We start from the raw sequence: 12,721 nt of genomic DNA on the forward strand, positions 1-12,721 counted from the left end.
TCTTTTGTTGCTTAAGACCATCCTCGTTAATTCTGAAAAAGTGCAGTCCTCTTAGTGTTTCATTTCCACAAGTCACTTCCAAGTGTTATCAGCCAGAACTTCAGCAAATTGCACACTAGGAATGCAGTTCTGCTACTCTTCCAGCTGCTGGAAAGCCAAAATGAAGATAATTATTTGCATATTTCTGAACCTTTTATTTTTGAATCCCAAGATTGATGGATCACTTTTCATAAAATATCGAAAATGCATCCATTTTGCCGTTATTCCCTGTCGTAACTATGATCATTTTTAATTAACTGATACAGCAATTCTCCTGAGATATTAAGCAAGAAAGAGGGTGATAGAGATGATCTCATACTATGAAATGGATAGTCATCAGAAGTATAATTTTTTCTCTCCAAGTGAAATATTTTCCATTTTACTGTATGAATTCCTAGTGTCCTTCTAAATGACCAAGTTAAAATCCAGCTCTATAAGTTACCACCAACACCAGTTGCTTTTAACTTCAGGATTTTTATTACATACAGTATATACCCAAATCAAAGACTTTCTGGAACTCTAAGCAAATGTTATAATTAATTTTTGTGTACTGCTCCTGTTTGAAAAAGCATGCAATAATGTTGAAATTCATTTACATTAAATACCTCAAGACCATATTAGCCAAAACAATACAAATATTTAAATGTTTTACACGTTTCATTGTTTTCACATACATAGTCTTCTAGATTATTTCTGACTCTTCTTTCCATATACAGTATTACATGATATAGAGGTAAGAATAATTTGTCTATAATTCCTGGGATCAATTTTATCCACTTTCTTGTGAGCAACAGTCACATTTTCCAGTCATCAGGTATGTCACCCATCTTAAGTGGTTGCTGTTTAAGACAGCCATTTATTTTTAGTTTTCAACAACCTATTGTCAGAAGCACAGCTGACTTTTCTTTACCTTAGGAAAGCTTAAGCTGATTTTTTTCCTTTTATCACTATAAATGTGGGTGAAATATTTGTTTAGTTAATTTGCTATTTCATACTTATTTTTGATGATTTTCTTAATGCATCTATGGGCCTTTTTGAAACTGTGTGTTACATACAGCTTTTCTTGCAATGGAAAGAGTTACCATTTTTGATAATTAAATTAATCTATAGCAATTGCCATTTTTAATTGTTAGTTGAAGTCAGTGAAAAGGCGACCTCCACATTCACATGAAACTTCAATTCACTGCCAAACGTGAAGATGACAGTTCAAAAACTGACTATTCTGATGACTGCAGAATACAAATATTAGCTGTTTAAAATAAGCTGGGGTTTGAATTTATTGCACAGCCCCTAATAAAAGAGTAATTGCTGAGCACAGCACAGCTGGAGTTACTTAATATAATAATAAAAATAATACTGGTGAGAATGTCACACTGTGTGAAACTCCAGATTTTGCTTTAAAGCACACATTATTAGTAGTTGGAATCATTACTTAAAATGCTCTTATATTTTTGTAACTTTCAAATATTTAATATATGCAAAAAATATAAGAAAAGAAAACTGGTTAAGGCATCACAATGCAGGACTCAACCTGATTTCTGTTCAGCATGTCAAATTAAATGACTGTATTTGCTCAGTCTTTATGCTTCGGAGGATGTCATATTATGCAAGTTGGAATTACAGCGGGTGACTGACTCCCTTATGACATTTCATTACAGATCCAAATTTTGCAACCAATTTGCTGTCAGGTTGACTCATTTTGCTAGCCAATCAATGTACTTCATACCAGAATATGAAGATAACGACTGCATGAAAGTAACCAAAAAACACAGAGTGCCATCCTTTGTGATGCGGACAAAAAACAACATGATACAATATAAAACTTGAAGTAAGCAATGTTTGTTTGGTTGTGGATAATATGACTTGACTGTTCTTTGTGATTGCCATTGTACTTCACTGTTTGTGCCATCTTTTTGCACTATATTTCTGGTTGAATGACCATTGGCTGTTAACACTCGCAGACACAAGAACCCATTCTCATGATTTGAGACTAGTTAAGAGAAAATGAAACCACTGCACTATACTACTCAACTGATGGTAACAGGCATATGTTGTGACTTTTTTAAGTTTATGTACTGTGAATGAAAGCTACATCTAATAATTTTAGGAAAACTTATATGGTGTGACACCCACATAACATTCAAATACACATATGTGACAGTTGTTATTAATTCCAGTCATAAAGCCTTGACCATTTACTGCCTATAGTGAAAAATATTGTAATATGAAACAAGTTCTGTCAGGGAGAGTGCTATCTTAAAATAGGATAGTTGAAATCACTGTTACTAATGAATCCAAGATGGATGGCCTTTATTACAACAAGCTTGAGGGAGAGTGTCATGGGATCAGGGGAGTTCAGCAAGACAAGACTAGAGAATATGGCAAAGCAATGATCTTAAGTAAGTTAGGTCCACCTTCATATCAAAGTTAAACTCTGCACCAATCAGCATAGAGATAAATATTATAATCTTTAGCACACCAGTATCTGTTGTATATCTAAAAGTCCCAAAATAGTTAAATAGATAAAAAGTCTTTGGCAAATATTTATACCTAAATAGAACTTCTTACATATAATACCACAGTTAAAAGTTTAAATCTTATATGATCTCATCTCTGTTAGAAATGTCCTGGGTACAAATAATACTTAAAGCACTTTGCAAATTCATACCGAACATTATTCTCTAACATTTGCTTTCTGAAATTTATCTGAAATTGAATTAATCCAAAAATTGTTCAATTTACCGAAGAACCTGTTACTTTACTCCTCTATATCTACATATTTTGCTAGAATATTATGTAAAAGGAGTACAAAAGCTATGAGCCCTGCTATTTGATGAAAGAATGAACCAGACAAAATCAACTGATTTTTTTTAAAATTCATCTAAATTGATCTTTACTCTCTTCTAGTTCTTTGAATATGCATTTTATATATAAGACTCCAAAACCAGGTCATGGCATGATACACTCAAGCATATCAACAAAAGTTAGGCCTGCTGGGTCAAATTACTGTTCACAGTGGACATAAAATGAACATCTTTGTGATGAGTCAGAAAACCAGAGTGACCAGAGAAAAGTCTAATAAAATATTAGGAGACTGTGCAAATTCTAAATTTTGGCAGTGGTGGTGCCAGTGGCAGTGAAACAGCAGCATTAACCACTCTGCCTGCCAGTAGCACAGTGGACTACAGTATATTAAAGTGGTTTGAATAACATGGCCACACACTTGTTGATTTATGATCTAATTTGACAAAGAAATATATACACTGTACATAATATTTTGTGGTTGGTTAAAATTAAAAAGTTGCTAAAGTCAATTTCATGACCTGGGCATCAAAAGTTATTCTTTTGTCTAGCAACAACAGTCACTTTTTATGATGTCCACCTACTGCTTTGCCCTTGCCTTACAGGAGCTTCAAACATAGGATAGTTCACTAAATCTTGTGCACAACAATAGAATAAATGCTGTACACAAGATGTTTTTCAATCTTTTATTTCAAATAATGAAACATAACATTGAAAACCTAAGCACTTGAGTTTATGTAACAATCAGTTTTACAAAGAGAAACTCATTTTTTATTAAAACGCCAACCAAGGAATAATGAATCAAAATTCTAACCTGTGATTTCACTGCTTTATATTGAAAATACATACAGTTAGGTCCATAAGTACTTGGACAGTGACACAATTTTCATATTTTTGGCTGTGTATGCCACCACAATGGATGGTGGATGGATCTGAAATAAAGCAATCATTATATGATTGAAATGTAGACTTTCAGCTTTAATTCAAGGGGTTTACCAAAAATATCATATGAGCCGTTTAGGAATGACAGACATTTTTATTCATGGTGCTTTAAACACATTCGAAACTATCTTCTGTTCACCAACACCAAGGTTAATAAATCAGTCAGCGGAAGGGTTTAGTACTGTCTGGCAGATGTCATAACTTCATTATCTATTTACTTGGATACAGCCACACACATTAGGAAAATATTTGTTTTTTGTGCTTCACTGAACATATTGTTCTGGTTCAAAACAAGGTTTGTGCAAAAGTAGTGCCCTACCTAATAAATTAAAGGTGTATATGTAAATCTAGGAGTTACAAAAGTGTCACTTGTATAATTATATTCTAAGAAGAACAATTACTGTAATAAATATAATTACACTTGACTGATATGTGCAAAGATAACTATTCTGAAGAAGATCAACTTAACTTTAAAAAATCAAAATACAACTTGTAAAAGTCATATCCCTATTGAAACACTGATAAATACATATTTTTATACCTAAGACTCTTACATTACTATCTTAGAATATTTATGAAAATTTATATATATACTACTGTATAGAATGATATACACCATCCATCCAACCTGCTATATCCAAACTACAGGGGTCTGCTGGAGCCAATCCCAGCCAACACAGGGCGCAAGGCAGGAAACAAATCCCAGGCAGGGCACCAGCCCACTGCAGGGCGCACACACAGGACAATTTAGGATCGCCAATGCACCTAACAAGCATGTCTTTGGACTGTCGGAGGAAACCTGAGTACCCAGAGGAAACCCACGCAGACATGGGGAGAACATGCAAACTCCACGCAGGGTGGACCCAGTAAGCGAACTCAGGTCTCCTAACTGCGAGACAGCAGCACTACCACTGCGCCACCATATGATTTACACATATCCACAAATTCCTTCAATTAATAACTACAGTAAAAACTCACATCAGGTAAAAATGACCTCTGCACAAGGAGCACCACATTCACACACACATATACAGTAAGTCCAATCTGGGCATAGATCAGAAGTCAGAGAGGGGGCTGCATTTTTAATCACAACAAAATATATTTTACTAGCCACGTTGTCAAAGACAGGTAATAGAATAAATAAAAAAATATTTGATCTCTTTTGCTGTACGTGCATCATTCCTCATGTGCCTGAACCTGTCTTGACCAGCGCTCCTTCCGTCAAGCATGTTCCTATAAAGCCTGCCTCTAAGACTCTGTCATTTCTAGACACTTTGCTCACCTCCTGTCCACTTTTACACTTCCCATCCTTGAAAGTGTCTGTCAGTGTGATTTCGACATCTTTAATCCTCATTGTGTTTCTACCACTTCCTCTTCCTCTTTTGATTGCATCACTAAAGCCAAACTGAAAAATCAGATTGCTCTGAGGGAGTGCTCATACACACAGACCTTTCCATTTTATAGTATAGTGGATAAATGACAGCTGCAATTCTCATAGTTTTTATGATTGTTTTATATGAAGAACATTAATTCTGTGTGCCTTCCTTTCTTGCTGTTGCATCAGTCATTGCTGCTATTATTGTAGTATAGTGTATTGGAATCTTGAAAATGAAAATGAAAGGTATTTTACTGATTTAAAAAATTTATTTTTAGTGAAAAATGTATTAACATAATTCCTAACTAGATAAAATATATACTGTAGATATATAGGCTCAGGCTGTTCAGGTGCAGTGCCATTACCGATGCTGACCCGAGCAGAATACCTTATTGGCTTGCAGAGACAAAATGAGTACAATGAATTAATCTCTATACATTAGGCGAATACAGAAGAAGTGGAAGAAGAAAGAAAACAATAAAGCACTCTTAGTGGTTGTTGTATAGTGTGCTTACTTTGTGTTTTTAATTTTTTTTTGTAGTTTCAATTTCTAAAGAATAGTATTTTTTCGCAAAAACACATTGTTTTGCTTCCTGTATAAGGTGGCTGCTGTTTAACTGCATTAAGCAAATGATACACTAGTTCTGGTTTGTCCTGTTTGGCATTTGCACTATGCATGTGAACAGTTAATTTATCTTCAAATATAGTATGACTCTCTTTCTACACTGTGATTATTCTAATTACATTTGGCAAAGCTTCCTAATGTTGAAACATAAGATGACTTGTTCAGATACTGGCTACCACAGATAGTTGTGGTCTACATTAAACCTAATTAAATTTCCAGCATTTCCAGTTCCTTTCAGGAATGATATAATGGAAGGACTGAATAGAATAATGTATTAGGGATTATTCAGAGTTCATTTAGAGTTCTGAGCTCTCTATACAGCCAATGAATTTAAGGGTTTAAAGGACAACAATTTAAATATGAATTAGTCATTTTAGACTCTTCTTCTGAACTTATTGACACGTGGCTACCATATGTCTGAAAATGTTTTCAGTAAATCTTAAATAATTATTTGTCATTCGTATTGTACGTTTTATTTGCTTATTTTGTTAAGAAATCTGTTACTCAATTAAAATGCTCTACTTGTGCGTAACATGCAGGCACTTGAAATGCTGGTATTACGTTGTTTGAATTCAGCTTTCTGGCTCTAAGAAACACTAAGGTATATTTCTGTTATGCCTATATATTGCAACACCTGTGGTGCAGCTCAGTTGTGTTAAACTTTGATTAATGACAATAATTATAGCTGTCAGGTAGCCTTTTTCCCTATGCCGAGTTGAAGAATACTATGAAAAGGAGAAAAAGCCATCTGAAATAGGCCATAGACCTGTATCGTCTGTGGAAAACATTAGCTTCAACAACACAGTGATACATTCACGTTCATCTGACATCATGCCAAAGAGCGGTGCTTAATTGCAAGGGAAATGGAATGTGCAAATGCTTGCAATTTTCAAAATGTTTTATTTAAAATATGTAAAAAATGCAAGTATGCTAAGTTTTCTTACAATTGGCAAACATAGAGAATTTTCATAAAACACCATCTGTTTAACAAATATTTCTTTTATTCCTCTTTATATAGTTCAAAACTTATATTTTATATTTAAAAAGCATCAAACAGTTATAGCAATAACTGCAGATGTTCTTAAAACAGTAGGCATATATCCAAAAGGAGTTTTGTGTAATTTGTTTTTCCCACAAGCATGCATGGAGAAAAACACATGAAAACACATACAAAAGACTAATAGCCCCTGAGGCTTGACTTTTTGTCACTCTCTTTCTGTTGGGGAGAAGGTCCAACTTATCTGCAGAAAAAAAGCATTCCCATCATTTTAGCTTTTGCCAACGTCTGCTTAAATAGAAGATTGCAGTTCCAGTTGGAGTCTTTGTAATTTTGCTGATGAAGCCACTTTACAGGTATTACCACTTGGAGATTAGCCACTAATTCAAATAACATAATTTCTTTATTGTTATAATGCCCTAACAGTCTTGTTGTTTTGCGACCCTCTTTCTTCATAAAGTGAATTTAAGCTTTGCTTTGAGTTGAATTACTTTGCATATATTCATTGCCACAATTCGTTGGCTGTTTGTTTATTTTCTGGTAATGTTTGCCATTTTATTCCATTTTCCATTTTTCAGATAGTTGCTGAGCATGACCTAACTGAATAAGTAAAAGTTTAACTTAACCTGTATTTGGGAATAGGTAGGTTCAGTGGTATAACTGAAGCTAGAAATAGATTTCCTTCGGATTAAATTTGTGGACACCCAGATGTGCAGTTGGTCAGCAGAAATACAGAGTAAAAAATACAGCAGTGCATTCCTGACTCAGACCCCAACAAAACAGCAAATGGAACAAATTTTACAGGTATTTACTCGTAGTGGTTGAGAGAATACTTAGATTCACACTTTTTTTTTTAGATTCACACTTTATTACAGGGACCCCAGGAAATCTCCCAGCCTTGACAGACACTTATACAGAGGCTCAAATGAATCAGTAATAAAGTATATATTGTGATGTGTGAGTCAGTATCTTGCACCAGAGAGAAGACGCCGAGTCCACAGGCTTTAGGAAAACTAACTTTATTTCAATCATAACAGGCACAGTCAGGGTCTTTATTCAGACAAAAGCTACCACTTTAATATACAGACACAGCAAACAAGCAGTAAAAGGAACAGGTTATTGCAAGGGTGAGACTGTTCCCTGCATCAACCATTGGACAACTGGCATGTTATGCAGCAAGGCTGCAAATCTACGGATGTCTAAGTAAAGGACAAGCAATCCCTACCTGCACTGATAGAGTTTCAGCACACCATGCAGCTGGGAGAGTTTTGTGGTCTCAAAGACCTCACACCCCCACCTCCAGCTTTGTTCACAGCAGGGTGAACAAAGTGACCGTCTAAGCCAGGCTCGGCCAGACGTGAGAGGACATCCATGTTGACTTGTGCAGACTGGGCTTGATGGTGAACATCAAAAGAAAATGGCTGCAAACTAATAATAATACCTAGTGATACCTAGTATCTATATGTCGGTAGAGCCATTGGAGAGGAGCTTGATCCATTACTAGGGTAAACCATCTGACGCACAAGTAATAGTGGAAGGGCCTTCACTGTCCACTTAATTGCCAAACATTCATTCTTGATGTTCGAGTAATTACGTTACCTGGGTAGCAATTTCCTGTTCAGAAACATGATAGAATGTTCTTCCCATCAAAACACAGAGGGTACCGCCCTGACACCAAACATAATCACATCTATCTGTAGAATTAATTCCTTAGAAAATTCCAGATTGGAATGTTAAAGGCCTGAATCACGAATTAAAGAGAAAGAAAGTACTTTCTCACCTAACAGGTCTAAATGCTAAAATAGTATTTTTACAGGAAACCCACTTACTAAGTAAGGATCAGTTCCGGCTGCAAAAAGACTGGACTGGCCAAATGTTCCATTCTAGTTTTACAAAGAAAACTAGAGGGGTGGGAATTCTCATACATAGAACAGTACCATTTGTAGCATCAGATGTAGTATTGGATCCTGAAGGGAGATATGTGATGGTCATGGGAGACTTATCTAACTGTAAAATGATTTTGATAAATGTTTATGCACCTAATGTTGATGATAAGGAATTTATACAAAATTTATTTGCATCCATTCCCAATCTGAACACTCATAAACTTATAATGGCTGGGGACTTTAATTGTGTTCTAAATCCACTTTTAGATAAGACTTCCTCCACAGGGGGAACGGCAACTAACACCGCAAAGATAATTACAAAGTTTATAACTGATCACAACTTATCAGATCCCTGGAGGTTTTTAAACCCAAATTCAAGAACATATTCTTTCTACTCACCAGTACATCATTGCTACTCAAGGATTGATTACTTCTTTATAGATAATAACTTCTTGCCTAAGATTAAATCTTGTAAATACGATGCTATTGTTATTTCAGACCATGCTCCGATGATCTTGGAGCTGAAATTACTAAGCCCCATACACTCACCCTGCAGATGGCGTCTCAATCCGCTTCTATTAGCTGGCGAGAATTGTACTGAATTTATATCCAAACAAATTGAATTCTTTCTAGAGACAAATACATCCCCTGAGATCTCTGCAGGAATACTCTGGGAAACTCTTAAGGCCTTCTTAAGAGGACAGATTATCTCATATCTTTCCCACAGAAATAAATCCGAGCGAAGAAAGTAGCAGAGATAAAAGCGAAATTACTAAAATAGATGAAGAACATGCCAGACTACCAAGCGAGACTCTACATAAGAGGAGGCAGGCTCTACATTCAGAATTAAACCTCTTGACAACTAAAGAAACCGAACAACTAATTTACAAATCCAGACATCATTATTATGAACATGGAGAAAGCTAATAAGCTTTTAGCGCAACAAATTCACAAGCAAGAAGTGCATAGCGCAATCTCGGTAATTACTAACACGAATGGAGATAAAATCATCGAACACAAAAATATAATGTACACTTTTAGAGACTACTATAAATCCCTATATACTACTGAGTTTAAAGAAGACAATATACAATCTAATGCATTTCTGGATAAATTACAGATACCACAAATTGGCGCTATTAGTGTGGAGGAGCTCGATAAACCTCTGTCATTATCAGAATTACTGGATGCTATAAAGTCACTCCAAGGTGGAAAAGCAGCAGGCCCTGATGGCTACCCTGCAGAGTTTTACAAGAAATTCTCCGCTCAGCTAGCTCCCTCCTATTAGCAACATTTACAGAAGCCAGAGATAACCAATCTCTTCCACAAACCTTTAAGCCAAGCACTAATCACTGTCTTTCCAAAACAAAATAAGGACTTATTACAATGTGCATCATACAGACCAATTTCACTTCTGAATAACGACGTTAAAATACTCTCTAAAATCATAGCTAGAAGGATGGAGAAAGTGCTCCCCTCAATAATATCACAAGACCAAACTGGATTTATTAGGGGCCGACACTTATCTTCAAATCTTGACGCCTGTTTAATGTAATATACTCACCAACTAAATCAAACACCCCAGAAATATTATTATCATTGGATGCAGAAAAAGCATTCGACATGATTGAATGGAAATACCTTTTACTATTTTGGAGAAGTTTGGGTTTGGCCCGAACATTTGTGCATGGATTAAATTACTGTATACTAACCCAGAAGCTTCAGTTTGCATCAATAACATTTGCTCAGACTACTTTAAACTAGAGCGTGGCACAAGACAAGGATGCCCTTTGTCACCACTGCTGTTTGCAATTGCCATTGAACCACTGGCAATACATTGTCGAAATACTGATCAGATAAAGGGGATTAGCAGAGAAGGACTGGAACAGAAAATCTCATTATATGCAGATGACATGGTACTGTATATATCGGACCCAGAAAATTCTGTGCCTGCAGTCTTAGCAGCACTCACAGAATTTCAAAAGCTCTCTGGTCTCAGAATTAATCTGAATAAAAGTGTACTCTTTCCGGTGAATTCAAGCATATAATATTAGATTAGACACCCTTCCTTTTATCATTGCAGAACAGTTTAAATACCTCGGGGTAAACATCACAAGTAAACATAAAGCTCTTTATCAACAAAATTTCATCGTCTGTATGGAAAAAATTAAACAAGACTTGCATAGATGGTCAACCCTTCATCTCACACTAGCTGGAAGAATTAACACTGTTAAGATGAATATTCTTCCTAAGCTCCTTTTTATTTCAAAACATACCAATATACATTAATAAATCGTTCTTTAAGCAATTAGATTCAACAATAACCTCATTTATTTGGAATTCTAAACATCCACGCATCAAAAGAGCGACCCTACAAAGACAAAAGGCAGAAGGCGGCATGGCTCTACCTAACTTCCAGTTTTATTACTGGGCGCAAATATACAGTCGATAAGAACCTGGACACAAATAGAAGAACATACACAGGCATGGACCGCAATAGAAGTAAAATCCTGCAGTACTTCTTTGTATTCCTTGCTTTGTGCTCCAATAAACACACGTTATCGGCAATACACTAATAACCCAATTGTGCTCCACTCACTTAGAATCTGGAACCAATGTAGAAAGCATTTTAAGGCGGAGAAGCTTCTTTCTGTGGCACCTGCAAAAGAACCACCTCTTTCAACCCTCACAAACATATGCAGTTTTAATATCTGGAAAAATTTGGAATTAACTTGCTTAGAGATCTTTATATAGACAACGTCTTTGCATCCTATGAACAATTACATTCCAAATTTAACATTCCAGCTACAAATTTCTTTCACTATCTTCAAATCAGGAACTTTGTTAAACAGAACCTTCCAGATTTTCCTCATCTTGCACCCTCATCCACGCTGGAAAAATTATTGCTCAATTTCAAGGAGTTAGACTCCATCTCTACAATATATAAAATCCTTTTACAATCCCTTCCTTTCAAAGATCCAAGAGGACACTGGGAAAATGACCTCTCAATTAATATATCAGAAAAGGAGTGGAAAGTAGCAATGCAGAGAATTCACTCAAGCTCCATATGCAAAGCATACAATTATACAACTCAAAATTATATATCGAGCACATCTGTCTCGACTAAAACTCTCAAAATGTTTCCAGGGCATGATCCAACCTGCGAGCGTTGCAGCCAAGCCCCAGCCTCACTAGGTCACATGTTCTGGGCCTGCTCCAAATTAACATTATTCTGGACAAAAATTTTTAATTACCTCTCAGACAGTCTTGGACTCACAATCCCTCCTAACCCATTAACAGCTGTGTTTGGGGTTCTTCCAGAGGGTCTTAAAGTGGAGAAAGACAAACAAACTGTGATTGCATTCACTACACTGTTGGCACGCAGACTTATTCTGATAAACTGGAAGAACCCAAACTCTCCTCTTTTAAGTCAGTGGGAAACTGATGTGTTATATTATTTAAAATTGGAAAAAATCAAATACTCAGTTAGAGGATCTGTGCAGACTTTTTCAAAACATGGCAGGATCTAATCAGTAATATTTTGAAATGATTTATAAAGCACAGAGAATTTGTTGATTTAGGTATTTTTAAAAGCCTTAAATTTTACACCGTTTGGCTTGCTCTCTCTCTCAAGGGTGGGGATCGATCTGTTCTTAGCATAATTCTTTTTTTTTTTGTAAAAACTTGATTGCTATGTATTGATTGTAATAAAATTAATAAATAAATAAATAAAAAAAAAAAAATTCCAGATTCCACAGAACTGGGAATGAAGACAAAACGGTCTTTAAGTCAGAGAAAGACCTCTCACAATCAATGATCCAGACAATGGTGTGATTTCTTCAGTCCTTTGTCAGAACAATGAGAGGGGCAGCTCCTTGTGCGAAGTCCATTATGTATCATCTGTAATTTCCAGCTGAGTCCTAGGAAAGCACAAACCTGCTTCTGCATTTCTGGACATGGATACGCAACACCTCACCCACCTTGTCCAACTGAGGTTTAATCAATCTCAATGTTAGTTAACTGTAAAAGTGAGACAAGATCAAAAGATTCCAAAC

The sequence above is a fragment of the Polypterus senegalus genome, chromosome 6 (genome assembly GCF_016835505.1).
Source record: "Polypterus senegalus isolate Bchr_013 chromosome 6, ASM1683550v1, whole genome shotgun sequence".
Taxonomy (NCBI): Eukaryota; Metazoa; Chordata; class Cladistia; order Polypteriformes; family Polypteridae; genus Polypterus; species Polypterus senegalus.